The 10,624-nt window shown below is 39.5% G+C and overlaps 1 protein-coding gene across 1 annotated transcript in view; it reads left to right on the forward strand.

Moving 5' to 3' along the window:
- The first annotated feature begins 3,767 nt into the window (after window positions 1–3,767).
- Window positions 3,768–10,624, forward strand: part of NRCAM (neuronal cell adhesion molecule) — a 193,714-nt gene continuing 186,857 nt past the window's right edge. The window contains exon 1 of the mRNA XM_006774857.2: window positions 3,768–3,923. The gene's annotated coding sequence lies outside the window, so the exon portion shown is untranslated. The remainder of the gene's footprint in view (window positions 3,924–10,624) is intronic.

Genomic DNA, 10,624 nt, shown 5'->3' on the forward strand with positions numbered 1-10,624 from the left:
AAGTCTTTGTTTTACTATGGTTGCAAATATCAAAAAATTTCTATATGTGACACGGCACCAGAGTTAAGTTAGGGTTTTTCAAAATGCTGACACGCTGAGCTCAAAAGGTTCGCCATCACTGTCCTAGGAGGACCACAAGTATCCAATTAGAATAGTGAAGAAGGTTTGGTTACTCCAGGCAGGCTCACTGACCACCATGAGAAATTGGAGTTTGACACCCTGACAGTGATGACAGAGAAAAACTAAAAAAGCACACACGAGAACTTAAAAACCTCTTCAGTGTGGGGCTTTTAGCTATAAGAAGACATCCGAGGCTAATTGAAAGGTAAATTAGACAAAGCAGTTGAGATCTTTGGGAAACAATTTCACTTTGGCAGGAGTGTACCAGATGACCTAAAATGACAGATTTTGCTAATTTCCATGATTGCCTCAGGGAAGGATGAAGCTAACTTGGCTCTGTTTTTGGAATATGCTTCTCAAACATAACTTCTTGGTCTGCTGCACAGGTAATTACTCTAACTACAAAGTTCATGTTGCCAATTATCTCAACTATGGCCTAATTTTTTCTAATGATGCTGGAACCTAATTCTCCTGGGTTTTGCAATCTCTATCAAATAAATAGTAAAACCTCGATTCAGCAAAGGAATTGTTTGGACATGTCAGTTTATGTAGCTATTTATATCTTCAGGATGGTTTGCAGTCTATTTGGAGAATTGATAATTATTAATTTTAAGTAATGACTTTGGCACTAAAATAAACTTATTTTAATTTATTGACTATTAGGTTTTCTTTTTAAAAAAATAATAGTTTATTGATTTTTCGAGAGGAAGGGCGAGGGAGAGAGAGAGAAACATTGATGTGAGAGTGCAACATTAATTGGGGATCCAGCCCGCAACCTGGGCGTGTGTCCTTGACTGGGAATGGAACCAGCAAACTCCCTGTGCACAGGATGACACCCAATCAACTGAGACACACCGGCCAGACAGTTTTCATTATTTTTATGCCACTATTCGCTCTGTGAAATAGTATCCAATTTTTATGATAGCATGAACATTATTCTAGATGGCATGCTTACCTAATTTGTAGGTAACATGAAGGTGAGAGGCATAAAAAATATTTGGAAGGACAGAATTGAGAAGCCAGAGTTTTGAGCAGGTTGGAATAATGAACTCCATTCGATAAAGGTAACATATTAATGGGATGGGGTGAAAATAAAACATTCATTTTTATTTATTGATGAGAGAGAGAGAGAGAGAGAGAGAGAGAGAGAGAGAGAGATGAAGAGAGAAAGAGAGAAACATCAATTTGTTGTTCCATTTATTTTTGCATTCATTGGTTTATTCTTGTATGTTGCCTGACCAGGGATTGAACCCATAACCTTGGGATTTCGGGATGGTGCCCTAACCAACTAAGGCTAATAACAATACTCTAAAGAAAGGAAGTGATTTACATAATGTAAATATAATGAGACAGCATACTGCAACAAAGATACTTCTCTAAGATGATTTAGATGAGTGTAGGAAAGTTTGGTGAGTTTTTTCCAAATGAATTATAAATGATGTTCCAGAGATTTTAGCTCAGCTTTTACACTCCTATGTCACGATGGACTGAGTCATTTAGGACAGATTTCAGTGATGACTCTTCTGATAGTTGCCTGAGCTGATTTCTCCAAAATAGCATAATGAAATCTCAGCATTCAAACTTTATCAATTTGGAAGTGTGTGTGTGTGTGTGTGTGTGTGTGTGTGTGTGTGTGTAGAAGAGAGAGATGTTAATCCTTTCCCAAACACATTAGTTCTTTAATCTGAGGAAATCTGAACGCACTGGGAAGACTCCTGGATGCTTCTGTTTCCACTTTCCAATGTGAGAAAATGCATTGTGACAAAAGAAGACAAAGCGCCTACAAGGGCGGAGTAGCTTGCCTCTAGCTGCCTGTTAACTGCATTCCCTCAAGGCAATTTATGGTTAGGAGAGAGACCAGCTCTTTATAATTCTAGTTCCACTATTTTGGAGATAGGACTAAGCTCTCTTGGCTTCAGCTTCTCTTTTATAAATTGGAGATAATAATAGTACTTAGGGCAGAGAGTTCTTGTGAGGATTAAAGCCCTTCTTTCTTAGCACAGTCTCTAGCTCATCTGAAGTGCTCAATAATTTAGCTACCAGGATTATTTTTATCCTTATTATTCCTTAAGGGGCAGCCACCCTGAGGCTAGGCTCCCTTCTGCTCACACAGCCATAGCATCCGAACCTAGTCATCAGTGTGGCTCCACCTCTTCTGATCATGCCCACTCTAGGCTGAAATAGAGTTATGTCCAGCCCAGTTCACGATCCCACTTTATCCTCCCCAGAAGACTTGATTCTGTCCTGGAGGTTGCTCAGACCTTGCATAAGTCACTGTACATCTCAGAGCCTGTCACTGCCTCTTGAAAATTGGGGAACTATTTAATTTTACTGGGATTTTAAAATTTTTGTTGTGTTATTAATCCTCACCTGATTCTATTGATTTCTAGAGACAATGGAAAGGAGAGGGAGAGACACACAAAGAGAGAAACATCAATGTGTGAGAGACTCATCAATTGGTTGCCTCCCGCACATGGCCCGAGGCTAGGGGTCAAGCCTACAACCGAGGTATATGCACTTGATTGGAATTGAACCCACAACCCTTTGTCCACTGGCCAATGCTCGAACCACTGAGAAAAACTGGCTAGGACTGGGTTTTTAAATTTTGGATACTATTACTTTAAATTGAATTTGTTTTTAAAACAAACGAGTTATGACGTGCAAAATATGTGGAAAAGACTATGTTAGAGCTAGATCAAAGAACATCTCTGACTTTCTCTATTTAAAAAAAATGACAAAAAACTATACTTGGGCTCCATCCCACCTGAAATTCTGATTTATTTGCCAAGGATTTACTTTGCCTGTGTGGGGGCCAAGCCATTAATACTTTTTGAAAGCTCTCCCTGTGGTGCGAATGTGGCCACAACATCAAGCACTTGGCAAGACTGGGTGAGGCTGTGAGCAGTGGAGGCAGGTCCGGATCTCCTGTCTTCTGCTCTTCCCACCACAGACTAACCCCAAGTTCTGGTTTCAAAGAGACTTTCTAAACAATCCTTTCTGTGACTCTCACCCTTTTTCATTAAAGGGAGGTATTAAACAAACACTCTACTCAGGCACTTCTGTTTAATTAAGGTTTCACTCTGTGTAGTTCTACTCTAACCTCATGCTTCTTTCCCTTATTCCCAGATGCCTCCTTCCCCCACTGCCTTCTAAGCCACCTGTAAAACGTAATTGCATTGCTGAGTTCCTCTCTGACATCGTCAACCTTGATCAGATACTTAGTTCTTCATTGTTTGTTCTTTTAAGTCTGTATTAGATTCTTCCCAGCCGTGGCCTGTGTGTTGGTGTGATTATAAAGCATGGTGTATTCCCATGAAGTATGAGAGTAGACTAAGATCAAGGGCTCCTTTCTCCTTTTTGATTTGTGCATAGCGTGTTTCCTGCTATTTAGGGATCATTCAGACCAAAATGTAATTGGAATTATGTTACCTTTATTTCATTACCTGTCGCCGTTAAACTGCTTAAAGTTTCTTAATCATTGAGGTCCTTAAATACAGTAAACCTTAGTTCAAATTTAATCATGGAGTTTAATATGTATTAAGTTCTCCTTGTCAATTGCAGTAGGATAATAGAATGAAATCTCAGGTCAATAGAATAAACTAACCCCAAACAATTTTTCACTGTTCTGATTTTTTTTCTTTTTCAGGAGTCTTTGTGATAATCTTCTTCAGCAGTCCCCACCCTTGTTTGCTGAAGACTTTCACCAAAGCTGCTGTGAGCTGTTGGCATCATCCTGAGAAAAAGACAGCTTCAAAAATCAGGGAAACATTCAGGAAACCTTTGGCCCAGCAGATCTTCCAAAGGTGAGGGCCCGTCAGTTCTCGTTTTGTATTTAGAAATCTAAATGAGTTGTACTGTATTCTGAAATATACCTCTTAAAAAAAGAGTGGATAGAGGCTTAGGGTGTTGAAAATTCTCTATCCAGAATCGAGAGTTTTTCTTTTTTTAGGAGACTGTTTTAGAAGTTATAAAGAAAATCAATTGGCTATTTTGACCAAACAGGAATTTATTTGACATTGCAGTTCTGACCTAAGAAGACTTCTCTCTCTCTCTCTCTCTCTCTCTCGTTCTCTCTCAATACCTCTCTCTCTCTCTCTCTCTCTCTCTCTCTCACACACACACACACACACACACACACACACCTACTTTAAAAAAAATCAATAACATTTCCTTCTCAGAGAAATGTCTTATATATAGTAGTGCCCCCTTATCCATAGGAGAAATATTCCAAGACTCCCAGCAGATCTCTGAAACTGCAGACAGTACCAAACCCCGTACTTACTATGTTTTTTCCTATACATACGAACTTAATGGAAGGGCTTTATGACTTCTCTTTGGCATATCCGAGTTGCCAGCATCACCACTCTTACACATTGGGGTCATTATTAAGTAAAATAAGGGTTACTGGCCCTGACCTGTATGGCTCAGTTGGTTGGGCCTTGTCCTGTGCCCAGGGAGGTTGTTGATTCATTCCCTGTCAAGGGCACATGCCTGGGTAGCAGGCTCCATCCCCCATAGGGAGCATGCAGGAGGCAGCCCATTGATGTTTTCTCTCTCCCTCTCCCTTCCTTGCTCTCTAAAAATCATTAAACTATTCTTAAAAGAAAAAAGGGGGGGGTCACTGGAACACAAGCACCGAGTTACCATGATAGTTGATCTGATAACCATGAAGAAGACCAAATGACTAGCGGGCATGGACATGCTGGGCAAAGGGATGATTCACATGCCCAGAGAGATGGATGGGGATGGCGTGAGATTTAAAACTTATCAGTGGTCTAGTTCTGGAATTATTTATTTAATATTTTTGGACCATGACTGACCCTGGGTAACTGAAACTGTGGGAAGCAAAACCATGAGAGGTGGGGGAGCTACTGTATGAGCCTTCATATCTACCTTACCCTGCCTTCTAAGGATTGTTTCAAGGATCAAACAATATAAATTATATGAAAGCACTTTGCAAAGCCATGAAATTATATTTGCATAAGTAAGGAAAACAATGACTATTTCTAAACATTTATAACGCTCTACATATCCTCCCATCTATTTCCTTCCATAGTTTGATTCATTTTTAATTTGATTCAATAAACTTTGCTAGGTTTTCGAGAAGCAAAGGTGATAAGCACTTACCTTTCAGGAATATCTGTCAAATTTCAAGAGACAAGCAAATAAATCAATATGCTCAACTCCAATATGATAAAAGTATACTGAGAGTGCATTAAGGAATGAAAAAGGCATCAAACACAGCCTGCTATCGGAGGTTTGTGTGTGTTAAGCAGTCTGCCTGGACAAGGTGACCCTGAAATGGCCCTTGAGAGGTAAATAGGAGTGAGCCAGCTAAAGAGCAGGGAGGGGAGGGTATTGCAGACAAGAACAGTGGGATAGGGGTGTGAAACCCATATGTGGAAATAATAAGTTGTTCTGTGTGTGTGTGTGTGTGTGTGTGTGTGTGTGTGTGTGTGTGTGTAAGCACTGAGGAGTTTTAAGCTGGCAATCATTAGCATTTTAGGTGTGTGTTAACCTGGAGAGGGTGTAGAGAAAGAGCTGGGGGTGAGTAGGATTGAAGCGAGGAAGATTTGTTTTGTAATGATTTGGGGGAAAAGATGGGAGGGCTAGAATTAGGGTAGAAACAGTGAGGAACAGAGACAGAGAGAAATGTGAACGAGCTAGAATGTGCTGGGTTTGGTGATAGTTGGGGCACTGGAAGTAAAAAAGTGTTAGGACTTGAAATTCTCAGGTCTCTGACTTGAGTGATTGAGAGCACGATGATGCCATAAAGCAGTGGTTCTCAATCTTCCTAATGCTGCGACCCTTTAATACAGTTCCTCATGTTGTGGTGACCCCCAACCATAAAATTATTTTCGTTGCTACTTCATAACTATAATTTTGGTAGTGTTAGGAATCGTAATGTAAATATCTGATGTGCAGGATGTATTTCCATTGTTACAAGTTGAACATAATTAAAGCATAGTGAATAATCACAAAAGCAATATGTAATTATATATGTGTTTTCCGATGGTCTTAGGCGACCCCTGTGAAAGGGTCGTTCGACCCCCAAAGGGGTCGTGACCCACAGGTTGAGAACCGCTGCCATAAAGGGCATTTAGGAGAAAAGAGAACTTATCTTTGGGGAGAAGGAACTTTGAGGTAAATATGTGACATTTACATAGAAATGTCCATCAGGCAGTTGCAAGTGTAATTGTTAGGGAGGGTCTAGGGCTAAAAACATTGATTTGAGAGTTACATACAATAGTTAAAAATCATTTTTTAAAATATAAATTTGATTTTGTACCTAAACCTTCAATATTATTCAGTATCAAAAAACATCTCACTACTTTCTTAATTTCCATTTCATGTTTCTGTTACCTATTATTTCATTTATATCTGTACTTGTTGGTATTATTTTCTTGGCATAATAAAAGTTAAGATTTTTCCTAGGGACTTACGTGGTAACTTTTTCTAGTTTGGTAAAAGTAAATTGAAACCAGTTTTACAAAACAGTGCAAACCCTAAAATTTAGAAGAGTTATAAGCTGGTCCATTTTCTATTTTAATTCACAGTAGTGACAAAAATTATTTTAAAAAGGTGCTTTGTCTTTCAAGATACTGTTCTTTTTCTGTATAAATCACGGCTCCTGATCAATTCCACACTTGCATTGCTCTGTCCAGGATTTGAACATTGCATAAGGGAGACTAAGTGGGATCCTTCTTGCATCCGTCAGTGGGGTAGTGCCAGGGTTCCCCCCCACACACTGTGGGTCTTCCAAGCATCAACCCAGAATGTCATTAAGGGGCCCGTTGTAACAAAGGCTGCACTGTTTGAGAGCAAGTCCACCCAAGTTAGACTTCTGAAATACATTACTCAGAGCCTTCTGTGAGGGCATGTCATGGGCGAAAATTTTAAATTCAAATAATACTTACAATAGTACTATTTTGAGTGAATCTTGCTAGGTTAACATGACCTTACCTTACTTTTTTCTATAAGACCTTTTGGAAAATTAGAAAATGCTCCCTTTCTGTAGTCCACTTCACCACCTACCGTCTTTTCAGAAATTTTAAAGATCAGCTAATTTATCACTTTCATTTTTATACACAAGAGAATTAATGTGAATTAATTAATTTAATCAACTTATTTAATACTAACAGCTGAAGCCAGAGCCCTGGTCTGTTGAAACTCATTCTGCCCTTATCACTTCACCTTTTTTTGTTTTGTTTTGTTAATCCTCACCCAAGGATATTTTTTTCCATTGATTTTTAGAGGGAGTGGAAGGGAGGGGGAGAGACAGAGACAGAAACATCAATGTTAGAGAAACACATCAATTGGTGATCACACATCACTCCTGGCCAGTGACCAAGCCTGTAACCGAGGAACCTGCTCTTGACCAGAATTGAACCCTCAACTCTTCAGTCCACAGGCGGATGCTCTAACCACTACATGAACCCGCTAGGGCTCACTTCATCATTTTTTTCCCTCTTATTCCAAATCTTCTTGAACGGTGAATTTATCTGTATGTCTTAAAATAGGAAATTTAATTAAGGAAATCAGTTCATACTGATGGCGTTTGCGTTGGCTAGTCACTCTGCATTCAACAGATTTTGCATTAATAATTTTGGCTCTGATTAAGGTTTTATTCGTTTAAACTTTTTAACAGGTATTTTCTTTTTGGCATCTTTTACTTATCTGTGCTGGTTCCACTACAAAAATGAAGGATTGGGAGAGAATCAAAACCATTTGTGTTTAAAATTTAGTTGAAGAAGGACAATCATCTCAACATCCATTTTCATGCCACCTTCTCCCCCAGTAGGTACTTTCAGTAACAAAGATTAGGCACAGTCACTAACAATGCAGGTACTGGCCTGGCTGCACAATCTAGTTTTGTGAAACATCCTATTTTTTTTCCAGTTTTAACCCCCTTTAGATAAAAGGTAACTTTCACACATAAAAAAAGACACTCATCAATTATTATAAAACTAACACTTTTAAGCACAAGGTATTTCTGACTTGCTCAAATACATTACAATACCCTATGACTTTTATGTACAGAAATTTTATGGAAATGCTGAGTTGGTGTAACTTAGAATGATGTCACATGCATGCAAGTTGTAGGTGGTCTCAAGGACAATGAATTGTTCTCTGAAATTCACAGAATGGTCAGTCATTGCTGTGAAACCAGTGGGCTGGAAATTGTCGGGGTGCGTGTACAAAGCATGATTCACTCATCCCGAAAGCTGCCTGTAGCAAAAGGAGGTTCCTCTCCTTTCTCTGCAAGACACGAGAAATATGTCTCCCGATTTGGTCTCTTTCTTTTCTTCTTTTCTTTGGGGGTGGGGGGGTTGGGTGTGGGGCTCTTTTTCTGCCTCTTCTGTCTCTGTCTCTGGGCTTCTTTTCCTGTCTCACTCATACTCTCAGTGTGAGAGATACATACTACTATGATGTCCCCCAAACATGAGAGCCTTGGCAGCTTGTGATTTTGGACCTGGCAGTGGAAGCAGTGATACCCCCTTCCCTTGGTAAGGGCTGAGAGCTGTGGGTGACACTGTCTGGCATGTTTGCCCTCTGGCTACGTGGGCAGAATGACGACATGCGCAGGGATGGACAGATAGGAAGACAGTGGGCACAGTTAGTATCAGGGCCGGTTAACAGCTTTCACTTTCACTGCTGTTTAGTGGTAGGGTCTTCTTCTGAACCGTCTGCACCGTGGCCGAAGTACAGAATGCACCAGTATGGGGTGGCTGCTCATTCCAGAGTGAGTGTTACAAGTGCCATTATGCAACAAAACAACGGGTAGAGTTTGTGTTGGCTTTGGAGTTGCCACTTCAAAGACTGCCCTCCTTCCCACCCTGTGGTTAAAGCACAGAATTCTGCTGGAGGAGGGTTGTTTCCGGGGGAAACTTCTAGCAGGAAGTAGAAGCCATAGGTGAGTTGCCAGGGTGACACTTTTGAATGGGCAGTCTTCCAACAGGCTCAAATCATATTTTACAGTGAAATGTGTTACCCTATGCCTTTCGGTCGTGCGGGATTTTAAAAAAGAAAGGAGAGAGGAAATGCTGAGCCACCAACTTTTGATACAAATGCAGTCGTATTATAGAGGTCAGAGACTACATCAGCAATTTGTGGGCCTTTTTTGGTGGAGGACAGTGACAATGGATTTCTAATCAGATAATGTCCTGCTACATTTGAATTTTCACTCTCCACTGCCTTTTGTTGTTTGAGTAGCTTCGAAATTATTCTTGATTCAGGTTTATTATTAACTTTTTGAACTCTAGCTTCTACACTAATATCTTGCTGCTCATGTAAAAATGAGAATGGTGGCCAGAGAATTTATTTTTGCATTTGTTAATAGCATAGCAAGGCAGCATAATATGAATTAATGACTCTTCACATTTTCCCATTATATAAGCTGGATTCGTTATCCCCTGGGGATCTATTTTAAATTCATACCCAAATAAACTATTCCTGCTAGTCATTGCCTTTCTAGCCTTTTAAAAGATTCTAAATAATGAATAAATAGATAACTGTCAAACCCTGACTGGTGTGGCTCAGTTGCTCAGATCATCATCACGTGTATCAAAAGGTTGCTGGGTTGATTCCTGGTCAGGGCACATACCTCGGTTGGGGGTTCAATCCTCAGTGGGGTAGAGTACAGGAGGCAATGGATCTCTCTCTCTTTCTCTCTTCTCTCTCATCCTTCCCCTCTCTTTACAATCAGTAAAACATATTCTTGGGTGAGGATAAAAAAAAGATAGCAATCAATAATAAATAATTTTTATTTTAAGCTTAAGAAACATTTTTAATGTTCTCATTATAAAATGGAAAATGAAAAAGAACTTCCTCTTCATGATCAATAGTATAAATATTTGTGCTGTTGTGAGTTTTTTGTTGTTGTTGTTGTCTTTGTAGGCAAGAACCAACCTGAAGCAATTGCCTTTTTAACATGATTTAAAAAATAAAATCTATGAGGAAGGATTGAGGAAAAAACAAATTATTGAGGGTGCAGAACTACTAATAGGGTTTACTTATTCTTCATAATAGCTTTCATTTTGAGGACATATATATTGTCATTGGCAGAACTATTCAAAAATGGCCATATCCACTTGGGTAATAATTATCTGTTAATATTTCAAATTATTCTCTTGTGTTTCCCCTCTTTGCTATCAAAGTTGTCATGTTTTGTTTAGAGTCATCATATTAGTGTGTGATGTATCACACAGAGGACGTGACACAGAAAAGGGACAGAGACAGGTAACAAGAGAAATCAGGTGAATGGAGAGAGTCTGTAAGGCGAGATAGTCTTCATTTCCTACACATAATAAATCAAAGCAGTATTTATAGTTCTTCCCCCCCTTCAATCTTATTTCTTTGGCGTTAACGCTATGTGATTTCTGTAACTTGCAAACCCATAAATACGTACACAGAACATATGCTAAGTTGGGGATCAGAATTGAGTCACCATAGTTGAGCTGTGAAATCCCACCCAGATCCCTTGCCCCCTTGAGGTCTAAGACAC

The sequence above is a fragment of the Myotis davidii genome, unplaced genomic scaffold (genome assembly GCF_000327345.1).
Source record: "Myotis davidii unplaced genomic scaffold, ASM32734v1 scaffold125, whole genome shotgun sequence".
Taxonomy (NCBI): domain Eukaryota; kingdom Metazoa; phylum Chordata; class Mammalia; order Chiroptera; family Vespertilionidae; genus Myotis; species Myotis davidii.